Source organism: Canis lupus, chromosome 27 (assembly GCF_003254725.2).
Source record: "Canis lupus dingo isolate Sandy chromosome 27, ASM325472v2, whole genome shotgun sequence".
NCBI classification, from domain to species: Eukaryota; Metazoa; Chordata; class Mammalia; order Carnivora; family Canidae; genus Canis; species Canis lupus.
The window spans coordinates 29,428,816-29,448,830 of NC_064269.1; the positions used below are offsets into that span (position 1 = coordinate 29,428,816).

The 20,015-nt window shown below is 33.3% G+C and overlaps 1 long non-coding RNA gene across 1 annotated transcript in view; it reads right to left on the bottom strand.

Annotated features, from left to right (window-relative positions):
- Window positions 1-19,725, bottom strand: part of LOC118352604 (uncharacterized) — a 30,367-nt gene extending 10,642 nt beyond the window's left edge. The window contains exons 1-3 of the long non-coding RNA XR_004809973.2: window positions 19,606-19,725; window positions 3,343-3,431; window positions 1,298-1,324 (exon numbers count right to left, since the gene is read on the bottom strand). This is a non-coding gene — a long non-coding RNA (uncharacterized LOC118352604). The remainder of the gene's footprint in view (window positions 1-1,297; window positions 1,325-3,342; window positions 3,432-19,605) is intronic.
- Window positions 19,726-20,015: the final 290 nt, after the last annotated feature.

A 20,015-nucleotide genomic window follows, 5' to 3' on the forward strand; every position in this document is an offset into this window, starting at 1 on the left:
CTGTCTCTGAATGGAAGTAAAAACCAACTGCCTAGGTTACCAAGTTCAACCCTCTTTATCTCCATCCAGGAAACTCCAACAACTGTCTCTTCATGATCTCATTCAAAATTTCTTCTTCATTGTGGGCTTGTGCATATTTTCTTCATTCTTGGTCTTCTTTCTTCATTTTTTATTGTTCTACAGATATACATGTCAAACAAAATTATTTCCTCTCACATCTCCAACATTAGCTATATGTAGTCTTATTTGTGTATCTGTGTATTGATTAATTGATTGATAATTTAATAAGTAAATGCCCATGGATGTACCAATTTAGGATGTGAACAACTTCTGCACATCTCCTAAAGCACTCATGCCATAAGTTCCATGGGATTTGTATCTAAGAGCATGATTACTGGGTTGAATTGAATGTGAATGTTCAATTCTATGTAATGTCAAGCCATTTTCAAAAGTATTATTAATATATAAGATTGTCCTTACCTATATATTTTTTAAAGATTTATTTATTTATTTATGAGAAACAGAGAGAGAGAGAGAGGCAGAGACATAGGCAGAGGGAGAAGTAGGCTCTCCACGGGAGCCTGATGTGGGACTCGATCCTGGATCCTGGTATCACGACGTGAGCCAAAGGTAGACACTCAACCACTGAGCCACTCAGGCATTCCTATATTTACCTATATGGTCTTTTACCTTTGGTATTATCAGAATTTAAATTTTTGCCAATCAAAATGTACATAAAATGCTGCATGTCATTATTATCTTCATTTGTATTTTCCTGATTACAAATAAGTCTGAACATATTTTATACATGTTGTGTGTGTATATATATATATGTATATATGTACATATATATATACACACACACACACACAAACATACAATTTTACATATAGTGTGTGGGTAGCTGTAAATGAACATACAGATACAATAACATATATATGTATACATATGTGTGTATGTATTTATTTGGTCTCATGTCTTCCTGTTTCTATCAAATGTATTTTCACTGTCTTCTGTTTATTCTTCCACTTGTATCTTTCCTTACCCGGATGACTTATAGGCATTTTTTATATATTATTGATACTGAGTCTTCATAAGTTTTTGTGTACTGCAAATATCTTTTTATGGTCCCTAATGTGACTTTTCACAATCTTTAAGTTTTCTTATGATGTACAAAAGCTTTTATCTTTAATAGTTAAATTTATCAAACTTTCATATAGCACAAAGTCTTAGAAGTATTTGAATCTAACATGCTACTATTGAGATTCTTGAAAAGATGAGGTTTCAGATTTCTTACCAAAAGTTTTTCAGTTTCTTTCATGACCTGTGGGGGAAAACATACACAATAGCAGTATTCATTTAATTCCACTGTTAAAACAGTTTATTTTTTGTTCCAAAGTGAGTTAATGATGAAGCATTTGCCTGTGTGGGCTTGACAAAGCAATCTGTCTCTGTGGGAAGCTTCCTCAGGACTATCAAGAAACGTGAACCCCTGAAGATGCCTCCTTTTTACAAACCCTATAGTTAGCCTGAATGCTAGACCTAGATTCCTGGATCAATTCCAATTTGGAGAATATGCAATGCTTACTAAAATTCCTTCTGCAGTTTGAATGCAATACTGAATATTTCTTCATTTCTCTTCATAAAGCCTCCTTCAATGTGATCCCACATCTATTAAATTATATTTTAATCTCCAGGGTAGATGTCTTTCAGTGTTGCCCATTATTTCTCATGACATAGTCAAAATAAAAGTTTGTTGTATCAAAAATAAATGTGTAGTTTGAACACATTCTTATCTTGTTTTGCCAATATGGATTTACTATCACAAAGCCTTCAGATAATGTTGCAGATATGATTACTGATGCTGAAAAAATATGATTATATGCTGGCAAAAGCTTCAATTTTAAAGGCTCAGGTCTGGATCAGCACAATTTGTGTATTGTATAAATTGGGTATAAGATTCAGGTTCACATAGTTCTCTAGATTTGACTATCCTCGGACAAGGCAAAGAACATGCAAATACTACTTTCTAAACTGGTTATCTGCATCAGTGTAGATCATCTATAGGACCGAAATTCAATATTAAAATGCATAAATAGCGACTTTATAAAGTACTATCCCACTAAGGTTATATACAGAAAGCCAAAATTGTGGTTTGAAAATATTACAGGGGTTAACTTAACAATTGAATTTGACTGACTTCATGACCAAGTCTACTGAGAACACAGAATAGGATCATTATGGCAGTCAAAACTGGACATTTTATACATTTATTCATACATTGCCTATATTTTGAATTTATCAATAAGTTTTTAACCAGACATATAATATATTCGTCTATGGAGTCTTTAGCAAATGCATAAAGTGGATTCATGCATACTTCACTCACTGTATAAAACTGCTTAGACATGAAAAGAAAATTTCCTTAAATGTTAAACGTTTTAGAAATTAACCCATTTGAAAAATTAGAACCTCTGAAGAAATGAGACAAACGTGTTAAATTTGAGAATCTTCTTATACAATTGGGCAGTACTCAAAATGATTTTCAGATTAATAATAATAATGATAATAATAGTCTATAATAGGGCTTTTTAAATGTTTTCTGGTACAAGTAGGGCAAGTTTAAACAGTATAAAATATTTCCCTTGCTTGCCTGGAACTATGTAAATCTTAAATAAAACACAGGGAAATAATTTTTAGTCAGGTACCCCTATATTTGGTCAAAAAAACCTGTTACCAATCTTATTCTGATGAACATATCAAAGTGATTGTTGTATGCCCCCATCTTTTCAGAAAGCATATGTTAAACAGGGCAGGCAAAGATAAACTTTAAAAGGATTCACTTGTCCTAACAGCCCATCTGTTTCCTACTCCCCGCAGAGCACATCTCTTTTCTGGGGTCCCTTTCAGGTGTGCTCTTACCTTATGTAACACTCTCTTTATTGTAAGTTCATGCTGTGACCCTGTCAGAATTGCTACAGCAGGGGTGACCTCAGTAATGACCATCCACAGCCTGCCAAGCTAACTTGGTCAGTGTTAGCTGATTAAACTTTTAACAACATCCCCTGTGCGATAAAGGGCAAAATGACAACTTTGCCCATCGTCAAGGTGTCTGTATAATAAACTAATTAGTAAACCACACAGTCTGTGGAGCTTTTAATGAGTGCTATCGGCTGGCCTCTGTAATAAAAACCCAGTCTGCCCCCTTTTGGGATTCAATTAAGGCACAGACTGTCATATGCTTGGTCTAGCTGATCAATGAATCCATTCCGACCTTTGTCGGAGCTGTTTGCAAGGTCAGTGGCAGTAGTGAAGAAAGCCAGCTTGGTAAAGGAGACATACCCAACAGCGGCCGACAGGCTCCAAGTCCAGTTGTTAATATCCTTGTGGTCATTTGACATCAGCAGAAGTTTCTCTCATTCAAAGGTTAGCTGAAAGAGAAGACAGCAATGAAAAAAATATATTGGTTTTTTTTTTTTTCACAGAAAGGTCCCTCTGTTATTAAAAAATGATCATTAGTCTGTTAACATCTACTTTTACCTTGCGGTATCTCCTTTTTCTTCACCCAGTGGAATATTCTATCCAATTTTTGTTCTTCCAAATATGCCTATTGATTTAATTCTTTTCCAGATGTGAAAACAAATGTAACCTTTATAAAATGTAGTCCTGTTTTTTATGTTTCAAGATGGTGAAGTTTTAGAAAGGAATTCAATTAGGAAAGATGTTATTACTTATTAAAAGTCCTTGATGTCAGAAAAGTTTTTTTATAATAAATTTTTAATATTCCATATTTCCAGGTACTGCAAGATTCTTCAAGTCTTTATCTCAAATGTAACTTTTTTCTTAGCAATTTGAGCACCTTTGCATTTATATCTACTAAAAAATATTATTCTGAATTTGAAATAGTAATTTTTTTAATACTTAAATGATGATTTAATGAGAACAAGAATATATCTGGCCATTTGAAGTATAGTAAGTTAAAGAGAAACAAAACATGTGTAAATATTATAGATTGGCATATCCAGACTTAATATTTTTGGGTTTAAGAATAATCCAGAAGACCTATGGGAGTTAGCAATCTATAACTTTATTGAGAATCCAAGATTGATAGGCTTTGCTGCCAGGCTGTGAGATGGAAAACCACTGAGCTAGTGAGTGTAGAGAACGATTCGACAACCACAACCCAAAGTGACACTATTGTTGCATATGCAGTGTTGAAAGGCCCTATGGAATGTCACTATTTATAACTTGATATAAGGTCAAATATATTTTATATATGCTTTTTGGGATTTTGAATATTTGCATATTTTTAAAAACCAGAACTCTATATTTTATTATTTTCCATAAAATAGACATTTATGTTCAAATTAGGTTGAGATTCTATTCAAATTGAAAAAATTTTAAATCCAACAATTTTTCTAGAATTTAAATAAAAATTTAAACACATACAACAATTTTTAACAAATGTATATTTGCACAATAAATTGAATGCAATTAAAATTGAAAAATATTGAGTACAGTCTTTAAATATTAAAAATGAACATACCATGAGATCCAAAAATTATCTTATAGTCTATGCTACAGAAATAATTATACGGCTACAGAATATACAATTACTAAAATATTTACCACAGAGGGTTTTTTTTTAATAAGATACAATTGTCTAAAAGCTAAATGCCCAACAACAGGAGATTATGTATAAAGAAACAGCATGTTCACTTAGCAAAATACCATGTAGCCCTTAGAAATCATGATGTAGAGCCTATAGTTATAGTCATAGAAAAGTATTCATAATATCAGTGAAGAAACCAGTGGAAAACAATATGATTCAGTTTTTGTAATATCTATTTCATAGCATATGTATATATAAATATTTCATAATATATGTATATAATGTATAAGTATATTAATATATTCATGCATATACACATACATGAATATATATGTGAATATATGGTACATATGTATATATAGATTCACCAATACATACAAATTATACATATAAAAATACTCTATATTTATAAAAGTACTTTCAGTTTTTATACCTTCAAATATTTTCTGATTTTCTTCTAATGATCTGTCTCTCTTAATGATTTAACCAAAAATGTTATTTAATTCTTAAAAATGATGTAGTCAATTAAATCAGAAGATATGCAATTAAAATCTAGGATGTATTTTTTGAAGTTTGTAAAATATATTTCTCTTTTTTTAATATATTTCAATCAATATACTTTCCACCTCATTTTTCCATACCTTTTACTTGATAATATTTTCACATAAAAGGTATGTAGAAGTATATTTAAACCCAAAGTTTAGCTTGAGGATCAATATGTATTTAGATGAAATATTTTCCATATTATAGACTTATATAAAGCACCCCTAGGAATCATAGAAAAGTAACCTTCATAACTGAAATGTAAACTGCCCCTAGTCCATCTTATCTATTTGGAAGCTGGGGCTAGAGAGCAATCCTATTTCATTGGGGGTAATACTCTTAAGTACATTTAGAATCCAGAGTAAAAGTCCTATGGGTTTGTGATATTTGGGGTTGAGGGATGATTATGAAGGAGGAAATTGTGATTAACATAACCTTGGTATTTTTGAATTCTATAAAGTTGGCCTGCGAACAACATGGGTTTGAGTTGCATGGATCCACTTATATGTGGATTTGTTTTTCAGTAAATACAGCACAATACTATAAATGTATTTTCTATTCCTTATGATTTTCTTACTAACAGTTTCTCTTTAACTACTTTACTGTAAGAATACAATATATAATACATATGACATACAGAATATGTGTTAATCAGTTGTTTACATTGTGGGTAAGTCTCCCAGTCGAGAGCAGTTAAGTTCTGGGAAGAGTCAAAAGCTATTCCCAGATTTTCAACTGTACAGGGAGTTGGTGCCCAAACCTTTGTGTTGTTTAAGAGTGACTGAGTGATGGGCACTGAGAGGGACACTTGACGGGATGAGCACTGGGTGTTATAGGTATATGTTGGCAAATTGAACTCCAATTAAAAAATATACACAAAAAAAAAAAGCCAAAAGAGTCAATTATATATCCAATTTCTTTCTCATCAAGGCCAACCCTATTTCTTTACACATACTTCTACTCCACAAAACACACACATTTGCACAAACATACATACATATGTAGAGTGAGCATTATTCAAGGAGATTTGTTTTTTGTTTTGTTATACTTTTGTGTGTGTCTGTGCTCACTCAGAATATAGGCATAAATCTAAACAGACATATTTAAATTCTCCTCAGAGCTCAAATTTTAAAAAATGTTACCAATACAATTCTGAGACATAAGAGCATATGTCCTGTGTCCTTTTTATAACTCATTATGTTTTATCAGTAAAAACACTGAAGTTTTAAAAAATGAGGATGCTGCATTTTACCAGCCCACTCATGTACCAAATATACATCAAGTCTCCTCATTACAATTATTTTGTAAAGATTTAAGAATTACAGACATTCAGTTTAGGTCAAGAAAGTTAATATTGGGGGCTAAAGAAAGGAAAGGGTAGGTGAATCAATAAGGGAAAAAAATACTTCTCATGCTGTCTAAACTAAATTTACCACATAACTTGGCATCAAATTTTGAGTTCATAGTCTATTTCCATGTCTTCAAATTCCTGGTTTATCTTGCTAGTCTTGCAGAATTGTGTTTTTGGAATCCATGACCTTAAGTTCAATTTTAACATAAAGAATACACAATTATTTAAATTAATGCAGTGATGTTCTATATTTTAATCTGTATACTATTCAAGCATACACTAAAAACATTTTGCGAAAAAGTAAAAACATTTTACAAAGAAGTATAATGTACGAAGAAATACTCTGTATCTCTTATAGTAGAAGATTGAATGATATAAAATGTTGAACCAAAGCCAAAGAAGGCTGAAAATGAATGGAAAAAAGAATCAAAGAACAAATAAATGATTAGAAACCAATAAAAAACATGTTAAATATGTATTCAGACAAGTTAATCATTATTAACATGAATGATCTAAATACACCAATGAAAATGAAGATATTGTCAGATTAGCTAAAAAAAATATGTTAGGCTCAAAAAACCCACTTGAAATATAAAGACCCAGGTTAAAAGTAAAGGGATAAAGAAAGTTATACCACAATAATACTAATCAAAGAAAGCCAGAGTAGCTATACTAATTTCAGACTTCAGAACAAGGAACATTCTTGGAAATAAAGGGACTCACTACCTAATGATGAAAGGGTTAATTTTCCAAGAAGACATAATAATCTTAAATGTGAATGCATCTTAACAAAAGAGTGTCAAAATTATGAGGCAAAACTGATAAAAAATAAAAGAGAAATCATCAAATCCACTATCATTATTGGGAACTTCAACTCTTTGTTAGTAATTGATAAATCAGACAGAAATCAGTAAGAATATAGATGTCCTTAACAGCTCTATCAATCAACTTTATCTAATTAACATTTATAGAATACTACATTTAACAATAGTAGAATATGCAATCCTTTCAGGCTAATGTAAAATATTAACTAAGATAAAAAATATTAACCAAGATAAATCTTATTCTAGGACATTATATTCTAGGACTATATATATATATATATATATATATATATATTATATGTATTTTTATAAATATATAAAATTTCTTAGATCACAATAGAATTAAACTACAAATCAGTTAGCTGAAAAACAATCATGATAATTCCCAAATATTGGGAAATTAGCAACGCACTTCTGAAATACCCATGTGAAAAAGAACCCTCAAGAGAAATTTTTTTCAAAAATTTTCAATTAATTTAAAATGAAAATATATTTATTAAAATATCTGCAGAAAAAGCTCCTTGCAGCAGTGCTTAAAGGGAATTTACAATCCCAGATGTATATATTAGAAAAACAAAAGAACCTACTAAAATTAATAAACTCTTGGGAAAGATAAGAAATTGCATAGCCAGGTTAAGTTGCTGTGGTATTAGCATAAGAATGGACATATAGACCAATAGAATAAAACTTGAGAACTTAGAAATAAACCCTCACATCTAAGGTCAATTGATTTTTTTCACACTTTTCAATTATCTATTTTTTGCATGTTTTATATAATAAAGAATGTATTAGTAGAACAAAATTGTAAAAACTTTACAAGTAAACAGATACATAGATATCAAAAGTACAGGTCAAAAGTTCTTCCTGATAGAAGTGCACAATCAAAAACATTTGGACAATGGTGTTGTTAACAAGGTTGTTTCACAGGAGGAATTCAAGGTTGCTTTGTTTTTATATTGGAAAAAAGAAAAAAAAAAACAGTGGATATGTGGGATTTGAAATACAAAAAAAAAAAAAATAGCATTTATAGTAATAATAGCCCTAGTTCCCGAGCCCCACAGAATAACTACTTAGATGTAAATCTAAAAAAAATATAAATAGGAATTTTATGCTGAAACTCAAACATAACAAAACAAAACTCTGATAAAAGAAATCCAAGAAGATCTAAATAAATGAAAAGGTATTACATTTTTATAGATTGGCACTATCAATATTAAGATGTCAATTCCTCCTGACTTTATCTATAATTTCAATGCAATCCCAATTAAGCTCCCAATAAATTATTTTTTAATATCAAAACACTAATTTTAAAATTTATATGGAAAGGCAAAGAATTTAGAATAGCCAACAAAATATTATAGATGAAGAACCCAGTAAGAGGGCTCACATAATCTGTTTTTAAAATTTACTATAAAGCTACCATAAACAAGAGACTCCGCGTTGGCATAAGAGTGAACACAAAGATCAATGGAACAGAATAGAGAGCCTAGATAAATGAAAACAAATATTATAAACTAATTTTTTAAACTATTTTTTTATAAGGCTGCTAAGGCAATTCAGTGGAGGACGTCTAGTCTTTTCAAAAATGGTGCTGGAAAAATTAGATATCAATATACAACAACTGTGAACCTAGGCACAGACCTTACATCTTATACTATTTTTTATAGATTTATTTATTTATTTGAGAAGAGAGAAAGAGAATGAGAAGTGGGGAGCAGCAGAGGAACAGAGAGAGAGAGATTGAGAGAGACAGAGAGAGAGAGGAGCAAACTCCTCGCTGAGCAAGAAGCCTTATGTGGGGCTCAGTCTGGGATTGCAGGTCATGACCTGAGTTGATGGCAGAGCTCAACCAACTGAACCATCCAGGCACCCCCATCTTCTACAAATTTCACAAAATATATCATAGAAATATAAAATGCAAAATTATAAAACTTTTAGAAGGCATAGGAAAATATTAAGATGACTTTGGCTTTCATGTTGTTTTTGATACAATACAAAAAGTGACAATTATTTTTTTTAAGATTTTATTTATTTACTTGAGAGAGAGTGCATGAACATGAGCAGAGATGGGAAGAGTGGGGGAAAGAAAGACAGACAGAGAGGGAGAAGCAGGCTCTCTCATGGGTAGGGAGCCTGATGCAGGTCTTGATCCCAGGATTCTGGGATCATGACCTGAGCTGAAGGCACATACTTAACTGACTGAGCCACCCAGGCACTCCAAGCACAATTCTTGAATAAAAAAAAAAAAAAAAAAAAAAAAATAGTGCAGTTGGACTTAAAAAATAAAATGACTTTTTTTTTTTTTGCAGATTTTATTCATTTATTCATTAGAGACAGAGAGGTAGAGACACAGGCAGAGGGAGAAACAGGCTTCACACAGGGAGCCCCACGTGGGACTCCATCCTGGGCTCCAGGATCCTGCCCTGGGTTGAAGTCAGCGCCAATCTGCTGAGCCACCGGGGCTGCCCTAAAATGACTCTTAAAATGTGAAGAATGCTGTTGAAATATCAACCCCCTCCCCCCACACGAATCCAAGCTACAGGCTAAGAGAATATCTTTGCTAAACACATATCCAACAAAGAACTAGAATCTAAATATGCAAAAAAGTTTCAAAACTCAACAATAAAAAACAGCAATTAAAAATGGGCAAAAAATACAAATAGACATCTCACCAAGGAAGATATAAAGATATTAAATAAGCATGTGACAAGATGTGTAACATTTGTTATCAGGAAAATGTAAATTAATACAAGATGAAATATTATAACACATCTATGACAACAGCTAAAATCTCAAACACTGACATACCAAATACTTTGGAGATGTGGATTAATAGGAACATTTATTTATGGTATGAATTTCATAGCTGGTGGGAATGAAAAATGATATAGCTACTTTAGCAGGCTACTTGGCCATTTCTTGCAAAACTAAACCAAGTCTTATCGTATGATCCAGTGCTCACTGAGTATAGGTTACTCAATCGAATTGAAAACGTATTTCCAGGGATCCCTGGGTGGCGCAGCGGTTTGGCGCCTGCCTTTGGCCTAGGGCGCGATCCTGGAGACCGAGGATCGATTCCCACGTCGGGCTCCCGGTGCATGGAGCCTGCTTCTCTCTGCCTGTGTCTCTGCCTCTCTTTCTCTCTCTGTGACTATCATAAATAAATAATAAAAAAAAAAAAAAAAAAAAGAAAACGTATTTCCAGCCAAAACCTGTATGTGAATGTTTATAGAGCCTTTGTTCATAATGGCCCCTAAGTAGAAACAATCAAGCTATCCTTCAATAAATAAATGCATAAATCTGTAAATGAATAAACTGAGGTACAGTCGTACAATGACACACTGTTTAGCAATAAAAAGAAATGAACTATCAAGACAAAATAAACAAAAATGAAATTCTAGCAGAGACAAGAATGCAGAGATGGGAAACAGGAATTTGGGGAGAAGATGGATTGAATAGGTAAACACTGGAAATTTAGGATGGTGAAAGTATTCTGTATGTGAATATAATAGTATAGATATAGCACAATGCATTAATCAAAACCCACATGACTTTACAGCACAAGCAGTGGATCTTAATGTATGCAAATTTAAGAAATCATTTAGGAGTTGGATGTCAGGATGCAATGTGGACTGTGATAAAATATCTAAAGAACATATGAAATAACCTCTGTGAAAGTGTTGAGATAAAAGGGTGCTGACCTAAGTCACTTTGGAAATGAGTAGGGTCTGTAGAACTAAAGGCAAAATGAACTGGATATAGCACCTTAGCTGGCAAAGTTGTTTTTCATGGGGATATGGATTAACAATTCTGGACACATTTTACATGTACACTGTACAATTAAGTTAATGACAGGTGTATGGTTGATCTCAGTTTCACTGCTATGATGGCAGGTTACAGAAAAGCAAGGGAAGAAGATTGGAAACATCCAAGAGCACTAGAGTTGAATACATAGTATCAACTCATTTATTTTAATATTTATATTCAGATACAAAGAGAAATAGGTACTGATACATGTGCAAACATGAGTTAACATGTCCATGGATTGCATTGTTCTGCCAGTAGAGAAGGCATAGAAATAATGACACCTTGGTAACAATGAGCATACCTAGTACCCAGATCTTGGTTCCCAAAACCATACTCCATCCTCCAATAAGAGTATTAAGGGCTTCATGGAGAAATTGTTGATTCTATGAGTGGTGCAGGGAATACAAAAAATGAGTACTGGAGCATCTTATGGGGCCAGAAGGCAAACAAATGCTAACAACTTCCCCCAAAAAACAAAAGAACATAAAATGATGAGGTGTGTCAAAGGGAGAGTCATTAAAGATGGAACTATATGAGCAACATGATAAAATGGTTTTGAATTAAAACCTCAAATTTAAATATCCATAAATCTATACTATTATGAATGTATTAATGAGAATAGGCAAATATCCCATTAGAAAGAATCCCAAGTAATTTATGTAGATATTCCATACTCAAGGAAGCAGAGCATAATTCTGTATCTCTTCAGTGTGGGATGCATATTATGACTTCCTTTCCAAGAACGCATTATGGAAGTAGGGGGAGCGTAAGATTGCAGTGGGGAGAACTGACAAAAATGATCTTAGTAAAGTCATGAATAGTAGCATCAATAGTGGTTAATTGTGTTGGTATCATGTACCGTTGATGAATTGTGAGATAAGAATCACATGCTATCTGTGTTTTGCTTTGCTTTTTTTTCCCATATGCACACACAGTCGCTGAACATGTTGATGAAAATAATAATATTGCTGTTTCAAGATACAAAGCATTGGTCATAAGTATTATCAGAAAATCAGTTTGGTTTTACATGTTTATCTTTTTTTGTAAAAAGATCCCTCTGTGGTCTTTCTGTTAAATTTCATGACTTCAGTTTAGTCATGACAAAAGTATCAGAAAAATTCCAACTGAGGGACATCCTTCAATATACCTTACCAATAATCCTTAAACCCATCATGGTCATGTAAGTCTGAGAAATTATCACATCAGGAGATACATAAAGGGATGTAACAACTAAATGTAATGTAGCATTTAGTTGTATCATATCCGGATGATACCCTAGAGTAAAAAAGTACATTAAGTGAAAACTGAGAACATCTTATTATAGAACTTAATAATAATGTTATCAATATTGGCTCATTAATTATGACAAATATTCCACACTGATGTTAAATGCGAGTGATAGAGGAAATGGGTATAAAATATATGTGAACCGGGTTCCCTGGGTGGCGCAGCGGTTTGGCGCCTGCCTTTGGCCCAGGGCGCGATCCTGGAGACTCGGGATCGAATCCCACGTCGGGCTCCCGGTGCATGGAGCCTGCTTCTCCCTCTGCCTGTGTCTCTGCCTCTCTCTCTCTGTCTCTGTGACTATCATAAATAAATAAAAATTAAAAAAAATTAAAATATATGTGAACCGGGGAGGCCTGGGTGGCTCAGTGGTTGAGCATCTGCCTTTGGCCCAGGGCGTGATCCCAGGATTTGTGATCGAGTCCCACACCAGGCTCCTTGTGGAGAGCCTGCTTCTTCCTCAGCCTGTCTCTACCTCTCTCTCTCTCTGTGTCTCTCGTGAATAAATAAATAAAATCTTTAAAAATATATAATTATTTAACTTTTTATTTTAGAAAAGTTTTAGGTTTACAGAAAAAGTGTGAAAATATCTAGACAGTTCACATAAATTTAAATGGAAGTCTAAAAGACCCATTTCAGCTAGAAAGTTAAGACCTGAAGTCAGAGAGATAAAGGCCATATCATGGAATATTTTGAAGGCCATATCTTACAAATGATGTGTACTCTTTTGGAAGCATTGGTGATATTTTGATTTGATTTATATTTAAAAAAATAACTCAGCATCTAAGTAGCATACATATTATAGAATAAAGAGTTAACAAAGAGCTATTTGAAGTCTAATAATATGGTCCAGAAGAAATATATTGTTTATTTGGGAGATAAATAAATAAATATTTATTTGGGAGAGAGAGAGTGTGAGAGCATGAGCAGGGGGAGGGGCATAGGGAGAAGCAGACTCCCTGATAAGCAGGGAGCCTGATGTGGGACTCTATCTCAGGACCCTGGGATCATGGCCGAATGGGTTACCCAGGAACCCCAAGAGCTCTTGTTCTGAGCAGTTTGGTGAAGAGTGGAGACATTTGCTGCTATACAGATATTGAAGAAAATGCCTCTTTGAGCTAGGCATTGCCAGTTACATACATAAAAATCCTGTTACAGCACATGACACTTTTCTTTTAACATACTGGGAAAAGATGGAATAGAGATGTTATGAAAATTACCAAAACTTATACACTTAAAATCACCAGGGCTAGGGATCCCTGGGTGACTCAGTTTAGCGTCAGCCTTCGGCCCAGGGCGTGGTCCTGGAATCCCAGGATCAAGTACCGCATCCGGCTCCCTGCATGGAGCCTGCTTCTCCCTCTGCCTGTGTCTCTGCCTCTCTCTCTCTCTCTCTCTCTCTCTCTCTCTCTCTCTGTCTCTCTCTGTCTCTCATGAATAAATAAATAAAATCTTTAAAAAAAATCACCAGAGCTGAGATATAACATATGAATCCAAAGCATGTGATCTTTGCATATTCCACCTTGCTTCTGAGCTGTATACTGTCCTCTGCAGAGGGGATACATTTGTCTGTTTCTGCAGTTTTCAAGGTAGTAGATCTGTGTCTATTGACCAAAGAACCTTTCAGAAGTAGAATGAAATTTTTTTAAATAAGAAGAAATATAAATAGTATGATTTCAAAACCTCTTCCTACCTTTTGTTTCCTTTTGTTTCTAAGTTTCTCTTAGAAACTCAAAGGTGAAGGGGCTTAGCTTTACTTTTAGCAAAAAGGAGGAGGAAATTTCTCTCCATCTGGTAATAGAATAAGCATGGGACATGGTTTGAATGATTCAATTCAGAGTCCATGGTCACATTATGAATACCTAAGCCCTAAGCACTTTTGCCTTTTGGATTCCTTCTTCCATTAAACACATATTCAGAATTTTATTTTACAATGGGGTTGGTATAATAACATATTCGTATTATACTATAACATTATATCTGACTTACTCTGTCTATCATGTCTAAGGCATAACCGACCTAGTTCATATCTGTATGGAGAAGAATGTTCTTACAGAATTAAGATGTTGACAATAGAAGATATAGTTTCCCCAACCACTTTTTCAAATAAGGATTACTGCAATTCATGAGGATGATAAGTAGAAATCAGTAGTTCATTATAGACTACTAAAGTATGCTTTTTCCCCAAAGTATTTTGCTAATGTATTTTTTTAAAGGAATGTGATTCTTTTGGATTCCAGTAGCAGGTCTTTAAATATATATATATTATTTATTTATTCATGAGAGACAGAGAGAGAGAGAGAGGCAGAGACACAGGCAGAGGGAGAAGCAGGCTCCATGCAGGAAGCCCAATGCGGGACTCCATCCTGGGACTCCAGGACCACACCCTGGGCCGAAGGCAGGTGCTAAACCACTGAGCCACCCAGGGATCCCCCAGTAGCAGCTCTTAAATTAAGACAGAATCTTTCTTTCTTCAAATGGTTATATGACCTTTATATATATTCTGAAGTTTTGAGTCTACTCAACTTACCACTATGAGGAGGGAGAAGAAGAGAGGAAAAGGAGGTGGGAGAAGGAGAGGAGGAGGATGTTTTTCTCTTTAGTTATCCCAGTGTTAAAAGGAAATGGACTTTAAAAAATTATTTTTGTGTGTGTGCATTATTTATTTCTTGGCCAGGTTTTGTGTCACTGCTTTCTCAATTTTTATCTTATATAGTGTATCTGGGACACATTTCCTGCTCTTTTTAGGCTTGTCATAAGCTAAAATAAGTTTAAATATTTCAAGCATTTGGTCTTTGCCCTAAATATGCTAAAGCAAGAGAAATATTCTTTATTAATAATTCTACCTTTCTAAGCAAGTCATCACACAGGAAGGCCAGCACATTAATTAATTAATACATGCACACAGAGGAAAATTAAACAGTTGAAATAATAAATGTGAACGTGTCTGTGAATATTTGAATTAAATTTTATTATTTAAGTTACTAGCAAATTTTAATCTGCAGTCTGGGAAAGATAATACTTGAAAGTGTTTCATTCTGTAGAACTGAGGATTTTGGATAGCTAAGAGTTGGTACCTTTGTTTCTTAAAATGTATTTTAACCACTTGGGATGGGAATAGTTTTAAAGATGGTAAATTACTGCATTTTTAAATAGAATTAACTTATTGAACTGTTGACATAAGTCATTATTTTGCTCATGTTATTGACATATATTGCTCTCCCTATATATTTTAAGCATCCACAAATGGAGTTTAGTTTATTTTATTCAACTTAAACGGTCCTCAGAAAATTAAGTTTTTTGAAATGTTACAATGCTGCTATTAATAGTGTCAGACAAGCCAAGAGGTGGTTTGTGGTAGAAAATGTTGTACTTAGTTTTGTACATGTTGCATTTGGTTGTTAGAAAAGTTGAAAAATTCAACTGAGTTAATAGAAAATAAATAAGATAAAGTTGCCGTAAATCTGTTGACATGTCATCTTACTTATATATAAAAACATTACTTATTCAATTATATATAAGTATATTTTATATAAATATTAAATATAAATATACATAAAACTATATATCTTGCAAATAGGAGTACATCCAACTGTATAAAAAATTTTCAGAAATCATGTTAGGAAATATAGGATAGATTTAATTTTATCAAAGTTCCCAGTAACAACGAGGCAGATAATGTAGACTGTGAATCATCAATAAAAAAATAAATATTTGTAAGTGTATATTTATATTTAATCTATCAATTGAAGTGATCTGGGTTGAGAAAAAGCAGAAATTATAGGTTGTTCATTGAATGACATGGAAAGTGCAAAACTGAGCGTGGCAAGTGTGTGTGTGTGTGTGTGTATACATATTTATATATATTTTTAATGTTTTTTATTTATTTGAGAGAGAGAGAGCAAATGAGCAAGGGGAAGAGCAGAGGGAGAGGGACAAGCAGACTCCACGCTGAGCACAGAGTCAGGCAAGGGACTCAATCCCAGGACCCTGAGATCATGACCTGAGGCAAAATCAAGAGTCATTAGTTTAACAGACTCAGCCACCCAGGCACTGTGGCAAGTATGTATTCTCAAAAGACAAATTTTCTTCTTATTTTCTATTAAATTCATTCTAACCAGGCTATAACTTCTCATCCTCTACTTCACTAAAAATGCTCACAGCAAAATCACCAATTCTTCCATGTTGATAAATCTAATGGGGGAATTCTTATTCTATATCTTAAGTTGACCTGTAAATAATATTTGAAACAGGGCATGAGAGCCCCTACTCATTGCTTTGGTACCAGAACTTTGAAATGGATTTCTCCAGAGACTTTCTTTGGGCTACTTCTCTTCTTTCTGTTCTTGACTTAATCCGGTCTGATGCTTTTAAATGCCTTTATATGATCCAGTCTGAATTTTTCATTTGACCAGGAGACCCCTCTTTCTATCTGGATACTTGATTTTTCCACTTGATTGTCTCATAGAATTCGTAGACTGGACATGTTGGTAATCGATCTGTTGATCTCTCCAAACTGGTTCTACCTGTAGTGTTCTTTGACTCAATGCAAACCCTCCAGTTGCAGTTATTGAGGTCAAAAGTACCTTGGAGGAAACATGACTTATTTCTCATATCCCATATTCAAATATCAGAATATATTACTGAATCTATAAAATATATCCAGAATCACACTGTAACCCTGGTCCAAGCGATCATCATTTCTTCCTGATATTATTGCAGTAATTTCTGTCTGGTTTCCCTACTTGTGTCCTTGCTCCTGCAATATGTTCTACAGAGAGAAGAAAGACTTTCAAAATTGATGAAACCAGGTCATTATTTGCTTAAAACTCTCCAGTGGGCATATCACACAAATGTCACTCTGCTTAGCACTATCGTCTTAGTTTTACTCATTCATTCATTGCCTGTGCCCTTCCTTACTAGAAAGTAAGTGGCACAAGGGAATGAGTTATTGTTTATGTGTTTTATTGCTGTATGTTTAATATATAGAACACTAGAAAAAGTGCTCAATAGATATAGGTTGGATTTGTTGAATGACTTTATAGATCCAATGGGGTGGAATGACTATTTTGAACAATTATGACAAAATTCTAAGTTTTTATTGGTTGGTATCATCAGAATATGATGAATAATTTAAGGAGGTAATTTGATGAGAATTCATGGTAAAATTATAATTATGATAATTAAAACATTAGGGCAAATTCACGAGTAATCAGTACAAAATGGTTCTGAGCATTAAAAATATTAGATCATTAACTATTTGAAAAAAAATATTAAAAGGTAGGTTCTCTGTTATACTTCCAAATATTCTGGTCTGTAGGAATCTGCATTCTAAACAACATGTGAGGTGATTCTATGTCAACTGTGCAGGGACCATGATTTGAGTAATCAAAACCAGAAAAGGGGATGCAGAAACTGAAAGAAAATAAGAGTTTGAGAGTAGTAAGTTCACATTTTCACTAAGATCCAGCATAAAAGTATGAGATTAAATAGCAGAATTAAAAATTAGATTTAGAATTAGGCAGTCTTTTTCTTCTTGGTCAGGACAGATAAACTAAAGAAGATAGACTGCTTTTTTTTTCTGGAAGCATTTAAAAATAGATTCTCATCTTTCTGGAGTGATTTTTATGATAGTCTATTTTAAGATATCAAATTAGCCAAAATGAATTTGCATTGTTCTTTTCAAGTGCTGTGATCATGACTTTTAATCTTTTTAACAGCTATGAAGGGGCAGAGTAAGTATCAAGTTAAGAACATTGATAATAAGGCCAACTTTTCTTTGAGTATCAAATGAATCAAAAACAAATATACTTTTTAAGCTACCTTTCTGCCTATATTCTTGATGGTTCCCATTATCTCTTTCTGTCTCCCTTTATCAAGGTATAGACTTTTAGGAAGGTCATATAAAAATATCAAATATTTCCTCCATTTAAAGATCCATGTTTGGTGCAGGGCTTTGTCAATAGGATGTACTCTCAGGAAGGGCACAAATTCTACCACTTTAATAGTATAACATTTTACAATTCTTAGTCAGGGATAATATAGGATATCTATACCTAGCACAGTGTAACAGAGAGGAGAAAAGAAGGAGTAATTGAGAACAGTAATTTCTTTCTTTTTTTTTCCCTAGACATTTACAAAAATTCCTGCATTGTGGTGTTGGATACCCACATAAGAGCTTATTTCAAAATGTCAGGGAGCTAAATATCTCCTTTGTTTTCTTAAATAAGTTCTAAAATAAACAAATATGTAATGGAGAAACAGGTTCATGGATCAGGTTCTAAAATGACTATTTTCCTATTAAAGATCCCTATCCAGAGTGTGAGCACAGTTCTACTTAGCATCTCCAATCCCACATAAATACAAATATATACACTTTCTATCTCCAAATATATATCAAGCTATTTCAGAGACCAGGAATGACAAATCTGTTTGTGTGTAATTGGGACAGGTTTGCCTGCAAGACACTAAACAGTATAAGAAAAGGAACAGTCACAGAATTTGAAGTGATGAAACATTTTAATTTTAAACACTCAACCCTATCTTTAGACTTTGATTTTTAAAAATGAGAACCTGAAAGAAACAAAGACAATATTATGATGCAATGGGTCTTTCTTTATAAAATTCCAGAAACATTATGGGATTACACAACTCAGTTTACAGGAGAATTAGGGGCAAACTACAGAGTTTTATCTTTCAAACTCAAGATTTGTTTATTTCATTTTCTATTCACTTAAAATAAGTGTTTTAAGTATGAACTGAAGACTTGTCTATATATACATGAGGTAGAGCCCTGACTAAATTGGAATCATATTTTATCATTGGTGACCTGGGTGATGATTCAAACTTTCTTTATATTTGTATTTATAGTTAAAGAAATTCAGAGCTGTGGAGAATGTCAAATACACATGGATTTAACTTCAAAAAGCTCTTCAAAAGCCCATAAATGACAGTATAAGAAGAAGAAACAGAAGTTAAACAGAAGTATTCTTTCAATTCAATTTGAGAAAAACAAAATCTTCATATCTTATATAAGACACCAGTAACCTTTGTTAAGACACTAAAATGAGTAAGAAATACACTGTGATCAATTTAAATTTCTATTATTTTTACTATTGATTATCATCTGTGGATGATCTCAGTTTAGTTTATTAAATAAAGTAGATATACTAAGATATACTTACTGGTGGTGTTAAAAAACAAAACCCAACTGAGTAAATTTTAAAGATGTTATTGGCTTTATTCAGTGATTCATGAATGAGGCAGCATCTCACCTAGTAGATACAAAGGAGCACTAAGGAGCTGTACAAAATGGAAGATTTATTGGCAGGAGGGGGTGGGGCGAGGAAGTTAATACAAAGGGTAGATTGTTTGTGGCAAAGTCACCTTCCATTAGGGAAGTGCAGGAGTCTATCATGCAGATTACCTCACTAGTGCTGACCAGGTAACTCCAGATTGACTGGTTAAAATTCTTCTCTGGGGAGAGGTTGAAGCTGCAATTAAGTTAGATATTAAGTCTCAAATTGGTGGAATTAGCACAGGGGACTCCATTTGGGGCCTGTTTCTTTTTCAACAATAAGCATAGAAGTTTTAG